Raw genomic sequence first — 12,949 nt, 5'->3', positions numbered from 1 at the left:
AAACTTAGAAGTATTGTAACTACAGTGCAGCCAAATAGACAGCAAAAACAAATCCATTACATTTCTGTGTCAGCAGCTGCTAACGTCTTTCAAACACAGTTGCTGCTAGCAGTGTGAAGCTAGCAACACTAAGCAACAACAAGCCCACAAATATGACTACTTCCAGAGTTCAAAACAGCACAGACTTCAGCAAAATAAGTAAAAGTCCCACATTTTACACAAAAGATTTGTATCCTATTTTATTCGAATGGATTGGGGAGCGATGTGCGACAGCACGGGAAGCCAGGCTCTTGGGTGTTGGCTTGAGAGTTCCAGTGATGCACCACATTGCAGTGTTCAGTTGGACATCAGCAAGTCGAGTGTGGCTACTTCTGGTCCATACCGGCGCACAGTACTTGGCTACAGAGTACACAAGGGCCATGCCGGATGTCCGTAGCACTGATGATGATGCTCCTCAGATTCTGGACCAGGTTAGCCTTATCTTCGTCTTGGCGGCTACCTTCTTCAGGTGGTCGTGGAAGGTTAGCATGAGGTCCAGCTTCACTCCGAGATAGGACGGAGTGGGGTCATGTTGCACAGTGATGCCGCAGGTGGTCACTTTCAGGGTGCGCTTAGTGTTCCTGTTATCAAGATGGAATACAGCGACTGTTGTTTTGTTGGGGTTTGGCTTGAGCCTCCATTTCCAAAATACTCCTCTATGGTGTTTAGGTCCCTGTTCAAGGTGGATTCGATGTCATTGAAGGTGGATACTAGAATCTAAATAAACATTGTTCCACATTTGTTGAGTTAATTGCAAACATTAATTGTTAACATCTGAAAGAAGGGCTCCAGGCTGTTGTTTTAATGTGGTGCACAAACAAACGCAGCTGTCGAAAACAAAATTATAGTGAACAAACTAGATATGACTTTTTGATACCAAGAACAATTATTTGTGATGGAGTTTCTTCTTTAATCGTAGCAGAGGGTGAACAGCTGTCTTTAAATGTTCCGAGACCAAAACTGACAGTGTGCATGCAGACTTTGACAGATTGTGAAGTTAATACAATGTATATGATCATATCATTGGGCACAGCCTATCATTGTGACAGAATTTGCATAGTACCTTCATATTGTGAATAGTTGTGAATCTGTTTAAAAACACTAAGAGCTGTATAAAAGCACACACCTGCAGAGACCTGTCATTGATTTCAGGATGGCTGCTGTGGTACACTTCCTGATGTGGCAACATTTGGCTCTTGTTGAGGAGAGACAGGAACACGTTCAGAGGAGAAGGGCAAGACGAAGAAGACCCTACATATTCAATCCCAGGGTCACTTTGTTTGGGATGCTGGAGGATGCGGTGCTAAAGCGTTATCGTCTCACTCCGCAGGTCATCCTTGACCTCATAGCTGAATTGAGGGATGAGCTAGACCCCCGCGTAAATCTAAGGACGGCTATTCCTGCACATGTGAAAGTGCTGTGTTCTCTGCACTACTTAGCCTCAGGTTCCTTTCAGACAACAGCTGGAATACCTGGAGGGATTGCCCAATCCACCTTTTCCAGAGTGCTAGGCAAATTTCTGGATGTCATGCTAAAAAGAGCAGGCCGATGCATATAATTTCCTAAGGATACTAGCATGACTGATGTTAGCTGAGGCTTTTCCAAACAACTTTGTTTCATGCTGAGTGACATCAACCATAACGATACTCAGCTCCTCAAAAAACATTTATTTTCTTCTCCGTGCGCCAAGAGGAATTTGCTGCCCTTCATCCGACATTTTTTTTGGTTTGTATTTTTGTGCTCCACCAATGTCATACAGCGACTACTGCTCTCTGTAATCCTAACTGTGCAAGAGTGGCAGCTAATAGACCGATGTGCTCATTTAGACCCTCATTATCATAACTGCGGATTATTATTTGTGCATATTGAGTAATTTGCATTGCTCTTAAGCTTACGTAGGGCGCAGAGCAAAATAATTGCCTGGCTGCAATGCAATTTGAATTTTGCACTGCGTCTATACTTATATCATCCCCATAATGTATAAATTGGAGACTAAATTACTCAATAACCCAAAACCTTATCTAGAGTGCTGGGTATGAGTAATGAAGAAATGGGAGGATAATGCCTTAATTAAAGTTAAGGTTTTTTATGGCCCAGTTAATGGCTCCTTGTCTCTAAACTTAAAACAAAACTCATCTGAACCACCTTCTGAAATCAGACATTCCAAGTTCCATCTTGTGCCTCAGTTGTTTATGAGCTAAGCAGAGATGAAGTGGAGTGTTTCAATTCTATTAGGAATGTAATTTAAATGGGTTTTACTATTAATAATCTGATTACTGCACAAGTCATTAATCAGCAGTCACCATTAATTAATTTCATCACTCAAATTCTGTCCATGTTATAGAAATTGGTGGATCATTCAGAGAAAACAAACCAATGAGTCATTAATCAACAGGAACGATTACTATTAATTAAAAACAAAAACACGTATAATGAATAGCAATATTCAAGACACATCAATGAAAGAAATAGAGACATGCAGTATAATCCAAGCAGCAGTTTTAATGACAGGAAAACATATAAACTAAAACAAGGTCATTTCTGCAACACAGTTTCCTATCTTCTGAGAACTACTTCTATCAGGGTAGTCACAGACACAAAACAAACAACTCGTGTGGTTTACAAAAACAAATTCACCTATTGATAATACATTACTGTAAGTAACTGTACACTTCAGCACCTTTACCCTTAATTGCAGAGGTTGATAAGCCTTTCAAAACAATAAACATCCTCTAGGTATGTACAGTCTGTTACATAATAGCTTAAAGCCTGATAGTAAAGGTGTATTTACCAACCACATTCAGAATCTAAAGTGACTGGCCAAAATAATTGAGAATGGAAGTCAAACAAAAAAAATCGCCTGGACAAATGTACTGTATGCATACTTACAGTGCCTATAGAAAGTCTACACCCCCTTTCAAAATTGTCACCTTTTGTTGCCTTATAGCCTGGAATTAAAATGCATTAAAATAGTTTTTGTTTCATTTATCTACACATCCTAACCCACAACTTCCAAGTGAAAAAAATATTCTAGAAATTTGTTAAAAAATAATTAAAAACTGAAATAGTTTGGTTGGATAAGTGTCCACCCCCCTTGTAACAGCAATCCTAAATTAGCTCAGGTGTAACCAATCACCTTCAAAAACACACATCAAGTTAAGTAGCCTCCACCTATATTAAATTGTAATGATTCACATGATTTCAGGATTTATTCAGCAGTTCCTGTAGGTTCCCTCTGCTGGGTAGTGCATTTCAAAGCAAAGACTCAACCATGAGCACCAAGGAGCTTTCAAAAGAACTCCGGGACAAAGTTGTTGAAAGGCACAGATCACAGGATGGGTATAAAAAAAAAATACCAAAGGCCTTGAATATCCCTTGGAGCACGGTCAAGACGATTATTAAGAAGTGGAAGGTGCATGGCACCACATAGACCCTGCCTAAATCAGACCGTCCCTCCAAATTGGATGACCGGGCAAGAAGGAGACTGAACAGAGAGGCTACCAAGAGGCCAATGGCAACTTTGCAAGAGCTACAGGCTTTTATGGCCTTTGCATGTGACAACAATAGCCCAAGCACTCCACAAACCTAGCCTGTATGGTAGGGTGGCAAGAAGGAAGCCATTACTCAAGAAAGCCCACCTTGAATCCCATTTGAAGTATGCAAAAAAACACTCAGGAGATTCTGTAGCCATGTGGCAAAAAGTTTTGTGGTCTGACGAAACTAAAATTGAACTTTTTGGCCTAAATGCAAAGTGTTATGTTTGGCGCAAATCCAACACAGCGCATCACCCAAAGAACACCATCCCTACTATGAAGCATGGTGGTGGCAGCATCATGTTATGGGGATGTTTCTCATTGGCAAGGACTGGGACACTTATCAGGATAGAAGGGAAAATGAATGGAGCAAAGTACAGAGAAGTCCTTGAGGAAAACCTGCTGCCCTCTGCAAGAAAGCTGAAACTGGGACGGAAGTTCACCTTTCAGCATGACAACGACCCAAAGCACACAGCCAAAGCTACACTGGAGTGGCTAAGGAACAAAAAGGTAAATGTCCTTGAGTGGCCCAGTCAGAGCCCCGACCTAAATCCAATCGAAAATTTGTGGCATGACTTGAAGATTGCTGTCCATCAATGACCCCCAAGGAACTTGACAGAACTTGAACAGTTTTGTAAAGAAGAATGGTCAAATATTGCCAAATCTAGGTGTGCAAAGTTGGTAGAGACCTATCCCAACAGACTCACAGCTATAATTGCTGCCAAAGGTGCTTTCACCAAGTATTAACTCAGGGGGTGCAGACTTATCCAATTATGATCTTTCAGTTTTGTATTTTTAATATATAATTTTTCTCAATAAAAACTTTTTTCCCCTTAACAGTGTGGAGTATGGTGTGTAGATAAGTGGAAAAAAAATCCTCATTTAAATGCATGAAACTCTGAGGCACTGACACAACAAAATGTGAAAAATGTTCAAGGGGGTGTAGACTTTCTATAGGCATTGTATGTGTTCATGTGAAAGGTCATTGTACCCACTGGACTTATATAAGCTGTGTGTGCAACTATTTGGTACCAACTCAGTAAACGCTGACAGACCTTAGTGACTGCAAAAGGAACGTGATAGTGGGTTCCCCTGCTTGGACAGTACCTGAATGCAGTGTTCCTTGAAGCAACATCTGCAGAAAACCACCACCAGCCAACAAGCTTATGGAATGCAATGCACTCAGCACTAGCTCACCAAAGGGCCAGTAGTCTAAACTGTGTTAGTCCAAACGAGGACAGGCCAACGAGGACCCATTGCAAAAGTTTCTATCCCGGATTTCTTCCCCTTCTTCATTCCTTCATCTTCTGCCCCCCACCACCCCCACTCACACAGCGGGCCGTCAACTGGACCTCGTCTTCACCAGGGACTGCTTTCCTCCTGCCCTTTCGGTCACTCCTCTCGATATCTCTGATAATTACTTTATCTCCTCTATGTCGCTCCCATCCCTTCCTACTCCACGACCCCCTCTGTCACCTTCCATTGAAACCTCTGTTCCCTCTCCCCCTCTGTCTTTTCCTCTGCTGGTCTCTCGTATCCCTCATCTCCTCTTGTCACTTCTATGCTGACGATGCCCAGATCTTCCTCTCCTTTCCCCCTCTGACATTTCCCCCGTATCTCTACCTGTCTCTCAGCCATCTCCTCCTGGATGCACTTGCATCATCTTAAACTCAACCTCTCCAAATCAGACCTCCTTTTCTTTTCCCTCTTCCTTCTCCACTGATCTCTCTATTCCTCTTGAATCGACAACCCTCTCTCCCTCCTCATCCACCAAGAACCTCAGTGTCACCCTCGACCCCTCACTGTCCTTCTCTCAGCACATCTCTACTTTAGCATGCTCCTTCCGCTTCTTCCTCAGCAACATATGCAGAATTCACCCCTTCCTCACCGACTATTCCTCACAGTTCCTAGTTCAGGCCCTGGTACTGTCCCACCTGGACTACTGCAACTCCCTCCTGGCTGGCCTCCCTGCCTGCTATCTGTCTGCTCCAGCTCATCCAAAACTCTGCTGCCCGTCTCGTCTTTTCCCTTCGTCATTTCTCCCATGCTGCACCGCTGCTCTGCTCCCTCCACTGGCTCCCTATCGCCGCTCGCATCCTATTTAAAACTCCTGTACTTGCCTATCGCTGTTTTGACCTTTTTGCTCCCTCCTATCTCCGGACTATTATTTCTCCATACACCCCCTCTCGCCCCCTCCGCCACTAGCAGATTTGATGTACCCCACCTCTGCTCCGCCGTTTCCAGATCCAGCTCCTCCACCCTTGCCTCAGTGCTGGAACGACCTACCCACGGATATCAGGACTGCTCAGTTCCTGACCACCTTCCGGCGCCTCCTCAAGACACCTGTTCATACAGCATCTGTAAACCTCATAACTCTCGACTATACTGAACTATATGGCACCCAGTTGTTCCAGTACTTGCATCATCTTGTACTTGCACTGAACTGCTCCATACTCTACGCCATATTCTACTACTGCTCTTAATTATAACCATTTCCTGTATCTTGTACTTGATTTTACTCTTAAAAGGTATCCATATTCACGTTTCTTGTAATTGCTCTTATTTAAAATCATTCTTATTCATTTATCATACTTATTACGTGCTCTTAATGGAATTTACTCTTATAACCAAATATTTTTACTACAAGTTTAATTGCTTATAATCAAATTCACTCCTAAATGCAATTATTTACTGTATTCTTTATATTGCTCCTATTTGAATTTGATCTTTCTACTGATTTTACTGTACTTTGACTGCTCTTATCTGTAATGTGATATTTTGTAATTTGATACTTTGTACTGTGATATTTTGTAACAACTGTAAGACACCATGGATAGGGGTGTCTGCTATGAAATAAATAATAATAATAATAAGCAAAAGACAGACTATTGTACAGGTACCCACGAAAACCTTCAACACTAGACTAAATACACCTGTTTTCATTTGAACAAAGTGCCAGGAGCTAAGTGGTCAAACCCACTTTTAAGGCCATTCTGTAATTTTTTCACCAGTAAGTGTATATCCAGGTTATTACTCACAGTTTTTCTGTCACTGCTGTGATCGAGCTGCACTTTCTCACATTCATTGCCTTTTAAATATGACCCAGGACACAGAAAAATTGAGTTTTCGCACCATTTTAATATTTTCAAAATGAAATAAAACAAAAATAAATTACGGCTGTACACACACCAGCACAGTCGGGCTTCTACACACACCAGCAGCCCAGAACAGACTGCCTGCTTTCTTTAAATACCCTGCACCTGGCTCTAATTTACAACGATAGCCAGGTGCAGGGGATAATTACTAATAACACAATTATCAAATGTAATTAAACAATTAAAGAAATTAAGGCTTTTCAGCCTGTGACCTTCTGGGAGGTGTAGTCCTTTGCTCCCCAGGACTACACTTTCTCACACTGCATATGCTCTTACTCATCACTGACTGCTACAAAAAATGCTTACAGCAGTAGCAAAAGGCAATGCAATATTCTACCACTAAACTGATAAACAGTAAAAAGAAACAGCTGTGAGGTCTGCAGTACTGTGTCCTGTTTTTTTTTTTGTTCTAATCTGAGAGCTATGCAATGGTCTGAGTGCAACACTAGCAGGAAAATAATTGTCATTCTCTACCATTAAATAACAAGAGAATACATTTATCTTCTTTATGAAGTAATTATCTGCTTTTTGTACCTTATGAGCCTGTGACCCACAGGTCAGCACTGAATAGGCTATTTTTCTGTACTCGATCGCTCGCCTGGTATCTGAGGAAAAAAGCTCCCCATTAGCATCAGAAAAGTATTCAAGCAGTCTAGTGCCTCCATCAATCTAGGCGGTCTTGTTTTTTTTAATAAACCAATGAACATTATATTTATTTTTTCTAAATTGGCTGGAGTTTTGTTTGCACAGCTTAAGAAATATTCCTAGAAAAGGAAAAAAAAAAAACATACGGGACACAATCTGTGTCCCATGAAAGGTACTATGAGATAAAATTGCCAGGCATCACAGAAACCTCAAAAAATAGATATACTGCCATCTTTCGCTTTATCAGAATGCCCAATATGTTGCTTAAGTCAAAATACTGCTTTAACAGTGAAAACAGTCCCTCTTCCTCATAACGCCTTTAGACTGTAGCTTATTGTTAAACTGATGTTCAAAAGATAAGAATATTAACACTTTTTAACTGAAGACCAGCATCCAGACTCTGGTTAACATACAGGTGCCTTAAACAGCTGAACTGTCTCACCAACTGGGATTAGCCCATCGCATCACATTAAACAAATCTATTTTAAAAATGCGGGTCAAGGAGATGATTGTGTGTTAACTGATCTGACCATCCTGGCATTACCATTCTAAGATGGCTTTAAAATTCTTATTTTACTGGCCTAAAACCCTGCGCAACAACCCAAAGGAAGCAGATGGCTAAAAAATCTAACACCTTCTATTTTTGATGTCCTTGACAAGTAAAACAAGCACTTCAGTTACATACTGTACATCCCTGCCACTGCTGTAACAAAATAGAGTTACAGTATAATCAGCAACTACAGCAGTTGTTCGCAAACATTTTTTTTCCAAAACATAAGAATACAATATGAAAAATAAAAATAGAGACATATGCACGTCAAAATGTTTCTCATTAAAACAAAATACAGCAGCCCCTTTCAAATCTGTACTATATCTTAATTCTCAGGCCCTTCTAAAAATAAACTGGAGACAAAAATCAGGTGTTTTGCTTCTTTCATTTTATTGTATTTTTTTCTCTGACAACAGGTCAAATTGAATAGGTTAGTCAATCATATATATTGTTAGAAATGAACACAATACTTAAGCTAAAGTACATTACTAACATATTAAAGTTAAATAAATACAAAAACATACTTTTACTTTCCTGTTCCAATCACATGCTGCACAATTTTCAGCTAAGCAAAAGTATAACCATTTGCAATGTTTTCTCATAAAATGATACGTTAAACTGTAATGTTCAAGAATAATAGGTTGTCAAGGCCTTACTTTGCCCCACTGAACTGACTATAGAACAAAGGACATCACACAGTAGTTACAATTTTTTGTGTGTGTTTCAGGTAGAAACAGTACATAAGCAGACATGTTTTTAGTTGTTTGTTTATTTATTTATTTAATTTTAATCCCTGTCATTTTAGTTTCTTCACAATAAACAAAGTTGCAAAAGACACATTTTCATATACTAATAGCATTACTGAGGTTTACCTATGCCTTTTTTTTTTTTTAGCTGTACACACAAGTGAAAACTGAAATTTAACTTAAACGCTTCCAAAAATAAATGTGGAAAGGGTGTGTTGCACAAAGAAAAAAAAAACTCAACGTTTTCATTTATTACTTTCCTCATAACAGATGATCACTATACATAACCTTTACCTTGGGCCAGTGTTTGGAAAACATGAAGCATTTTCGAGAGACGTAGCTGCATCTCTATCCCCTAAGCTTGCCAAATACGAAGCAGCACTTTGTTGATACTGTTTTTTTTGTTTGTTTTTTTATGTTAATCCCACAAATCACTTGCCATTTTTGAAACCGTAGCGCAAATTCTGTTAATGTGGCAAATCGATGCAAGGCAAAACATGTTGTGATATGTATTTCTAATATCTATCAGCTATCTAATTTATAGCGGACACTGACATGTACTTTTGTCTTCAAATTAATGTGCAGCAATGTTCATTACAATATTCAGATAGTTTCTCCACACTAAAGTAAACAGCATTACTCCATACAGCTGTTTTCATGTCACACAACTAATGTCCTCTCGTTGATCAACCAATGAGCACTGACACAAAATGAAATGGGCAGAGATTTGTGACACATGCCAAAATGAAATCTGATCAGAATGAAAGTTCAGTAAATCAACATAGAGTGATTATACTGATGTTAATGCTGGCCACTAGTAGCGAACAGAAACAATAGCAGTATGAGGAATCAGAATGCAAGCAGCATGCTATGCTAAGTGAAAACTGGATAGCAGCGCCAGTTTAGGTAAAGGTTGATTAGAGAGGGGTTGCTGGGGGGCTACTGTGGTTGCAGAAATTAATTATTGCAAGTTGTACAGTACAAAGCAAACCTAAGGAGAGAAAAAGAAAAAAAAAAACAGTAAAACCTCTCAAACCAAGGGGTTGATTGGATCATACCCTGCCTTGATAAGCCACCTCTGGTGGTTCAAGACTGTTTGCCTTTTTTTAAAACTGTAATTGATAATGGTGAAGGCTGGAATCACTTGATTGTATCACGTTTACCATTTGTACCCAATTAAAGCCAAGGCCATCTATTATAACTGCTAGAATTACACTGGATATGTTATTGCCAAGCTCAGTCAATGCAGCAATGAATCTGGTGTAGGAAAGCTGCTTTGAAGGACAATGACCCCCACTGTAAAAGTAATCAGCAGTTATTTTCCTTCCAAGATTCAGAAGTAACTAGAGAATTACTCCAGCCACATTTCCTAGTCAGTAAATCAGCGAGCTAAGAAAAGGCCGACACTATTCAGTGAGTGCTGTTATTTTTAGCATGTATTTAAAGTCCTAAGTTCACAATGCACCAGATTTTTTTCATTTTTTATAGTCATTACAGTACAGAACATACTCCATTTGGAAAGGTACAGTACTTGCTTATATAAAATTCACCTGGGTATATGCATTTTTTATTTGAAGGAAATCAACTTTTACTCATTCGGAGAATATTATTATCTTTCAATCTCAGAAACAAATGTTCTATTTCAAAAACGACAGAGGAAACACAAAGGTTGTTTACAGAGCCTTCAGTGTCCACCAAGATAAAACAAAGTGCTTTGCCAACAAAGTAACATGAAAAGCCTATTGCAAAATATGAACAAAGACTTGTAATAAGATTCCAAAAACACTAAAAAAACTGGACTTAAGCAAGGATTCATACAAAACTTAAACAGTCTCAACAATACGCACTGTGGAAATGTCTATTACAATGCTTTTTTTCTATATTTAACCCATGTTGTATGAATATTCTGCAAAGCAGACATTTTTTTCTGAACTGAAATCTTTTGTATTTTATTTGTACAGTATACTGTACAGGGGGTCACATGATGGTATTAAATAATTAACAAAAATGCCTAATGATCAAGGCCATGCATGCTTACTTAATGCATACCAGCCAGTTAAGTGGCTAAAGTCAAAGACACAGCAATGCTTTTATTGCCAAATTAAAAATGTACACCTCTGCAGATTTGGGTTTAATCGATAATTAGGACAGCTAATTTACTATATATATTGTTAGTATTTCTAATATTAAAATATACTTATGTACAGTAATTATGTGGTTAATATTTTATTAATCCCTTGATCACAGCTTAGAATACAGAATGCAAGGCTGTCAAAACCACACTCAAAGACTACTGTAATGTATTCTTCTGCAGAATTGGAACTTACTACAAAACCAGTAGGAGCAGGTGCCACTAGGAAACATGACACCTTAGCTCAAGACCATACCTGCAGTGTTTGCACATTCTTTTAATTTTACAGGATTGGGATGTTTCCTACAAACTGTTTTCACACTACTTTCTGGGCTATCTCACGGTGTAAATAGAGAATAGTAATGCAACACGCATGCCATTCCTCAAACTGAACACTGTCAGTAAATGCATACTTTCACTGAAATGTTTGTTTTTGTATCAGGAGCCATAGTTACAGCTCCCTCTCTGATCTTCCTCAGGTAAGGTATGCAACGTGTGAGCTGAATCTGCGTGTGCAATTACATAATTGCACAAATGAAAAAAAACACACTCAAAAATATAGGCTACGCCATGACATAAAACCGGAAGCTGCTGCTGTGTATTCTCTTCACTTGACACTTTACATGTTCTATTTCTTGTGTACGTTAAATTAAAATCACACTATTTATGTTTTTGGTAATACAGTAAAATAAATAATTAGTACTGCATTTGGCATATCATAATACGTACGTTACAAGGAAGTGCAAAAGAGAAGGTTGTGAAACTGTCTACATGCTACAGCTAGTTTTTAAAAAAACCTCAACTCCACCCATCTGACACTGCAATAAGTGGTGAAAAAAAATAAATAAAAAACAATGTTACCAGTTTTAGAAAAGTCAAAAACAACATTTAAAACATTATTATTCAGCATACTTTATCACATTGGCAATCACTGCACATCGCTGTATGTTTTGTGTACGGAAATGTACCTGGGGAAAAAAACACGACCAGGTGAACCTAGCTAAACTCAAAATGCACGTTTTAGACGATTAAACACAAATCGCTGTGTTCGTGTTACACAAGTTAATAACTTCAGCACTGATTTACCATATCATTCATAGGACACATTTAGCAACATATAAAGCGATGCGTTTCCTACATTTGACCTGATTGGTACCTACCCAGCTTCTTTTCGATCGAATCAAGGAATGCATCAACCAGAGAAGAAAGGCGATTTCGACTTCTTCTTTGCCAAAATCACTTCAGCAACGTCTTCAATTTAAAGACTGCAAATATAAAGACTAATATCTGTCGCTTTACTAGTTGTAGTTTCGTTTTTTTTCTGGTTTCGTCTTAGTGTACGCTCATGCCTTGCAGCTTCCTGTTAGGTACAGTGAAGGCTTTGGGGTGGGGCTGAACGTGAAAAGAGACGAGAAAATAGTGTGTGCGGGCACCTGATAAATATTGAGTTTTCAAATATTGGAAATCATTTTTTCTAATATTACACCTTAAATACACAATGAGTTAGCACCTGATAATTATTGAGTTTTCAAATATTGGAATTTTTTTTAATAGTACACCTTAAAAACGCAGTGAGCTAGCACACGGTGTACAAAACGGTGCTGAAGATGTACCGTATTCACTATTTTGTAAAAGTAATGATGTGCATTAATTTAGAAGTACAGTCAGTAGCTATGTTTCCACCAACAAGACGAACACATTTCAAGCGAACTTGCAAAAATTAGCACAAAAATATATGCCAGTCTTGTACAAAAACTGGTTTCCATCAAAGGATTCTGCCGAAAAAGCAACTGCAATGACACCACGAGTTAGTAAATGATGGTATATATTTTGTTGAGCTGAACAAAACAAAAAAAGGTTTGATGCATGTCCATCCATTTTTTTCTATTTCCTCGCTAACTAGCGTATAATATACGCCTGCCTGCGTCACATACAAAGACATAAGCTCGATAGCCTTGCAAAAGTATTCAGACCCCTGACCAATTCTCTCATATTACTGAATTACAAATGGTACATTGAAATTTCGTTCTGTTTGATATTTTATTTTAAAACACTGGGAAATATTTTTAAGAAAAATAAAAAACTGAAATATCTTGCTTGCATAATTATTCAACCCCCCCACATTAATATTTGGCAGAGCCACCTGTCGC

The 12,949-nt window shown here is 38.8% G+C and overlaps 1 protein-coding gene across 1 annotated transcript in view; it reads right to left on the bottom strand.

Moving 5' to 3' along the window:
• LOC117400640 (myelin basic protein-like) overlaps positions 1-12,175 on the bottom strand; it is a 97,960-nt gene extending 85,785 nt beyond the window's left edge. Inside the window, exon 1 of the mRNA XM_034920091.2 lies at positions 11,960-12,175. The gene's annotated coding sequence lies outside the window, so the exon portion shown is untranslated. The remainder of the gene's footprint in view (positions 1-11,959) is intronic.
• Between the last annotated feature and the right edge of the window lie 774 nt (positions 12,176-12,949).

Source organism: Acipenser ruthenus, chromosome 4 (genome assembly GCF_902713425.1).
Source record: "Acipenser ruthenus chromosome 4, fAciRut3.2 maternal haplotype, whole genome shotgun sequence".
NCBI classification, from domain to species: domain Eukaryota; kingdom Metazoa; phylum Chordata; class Actinopteri; order Acipenseriformes; family Acipenseridae; genus Acipenser; species Acipenser ruthenus.
The sequence above is the reverse complement of the archived record's forward strand: the minus strand, read 5'-3'. Positions and strand labels throughout refer to the sequence as shown.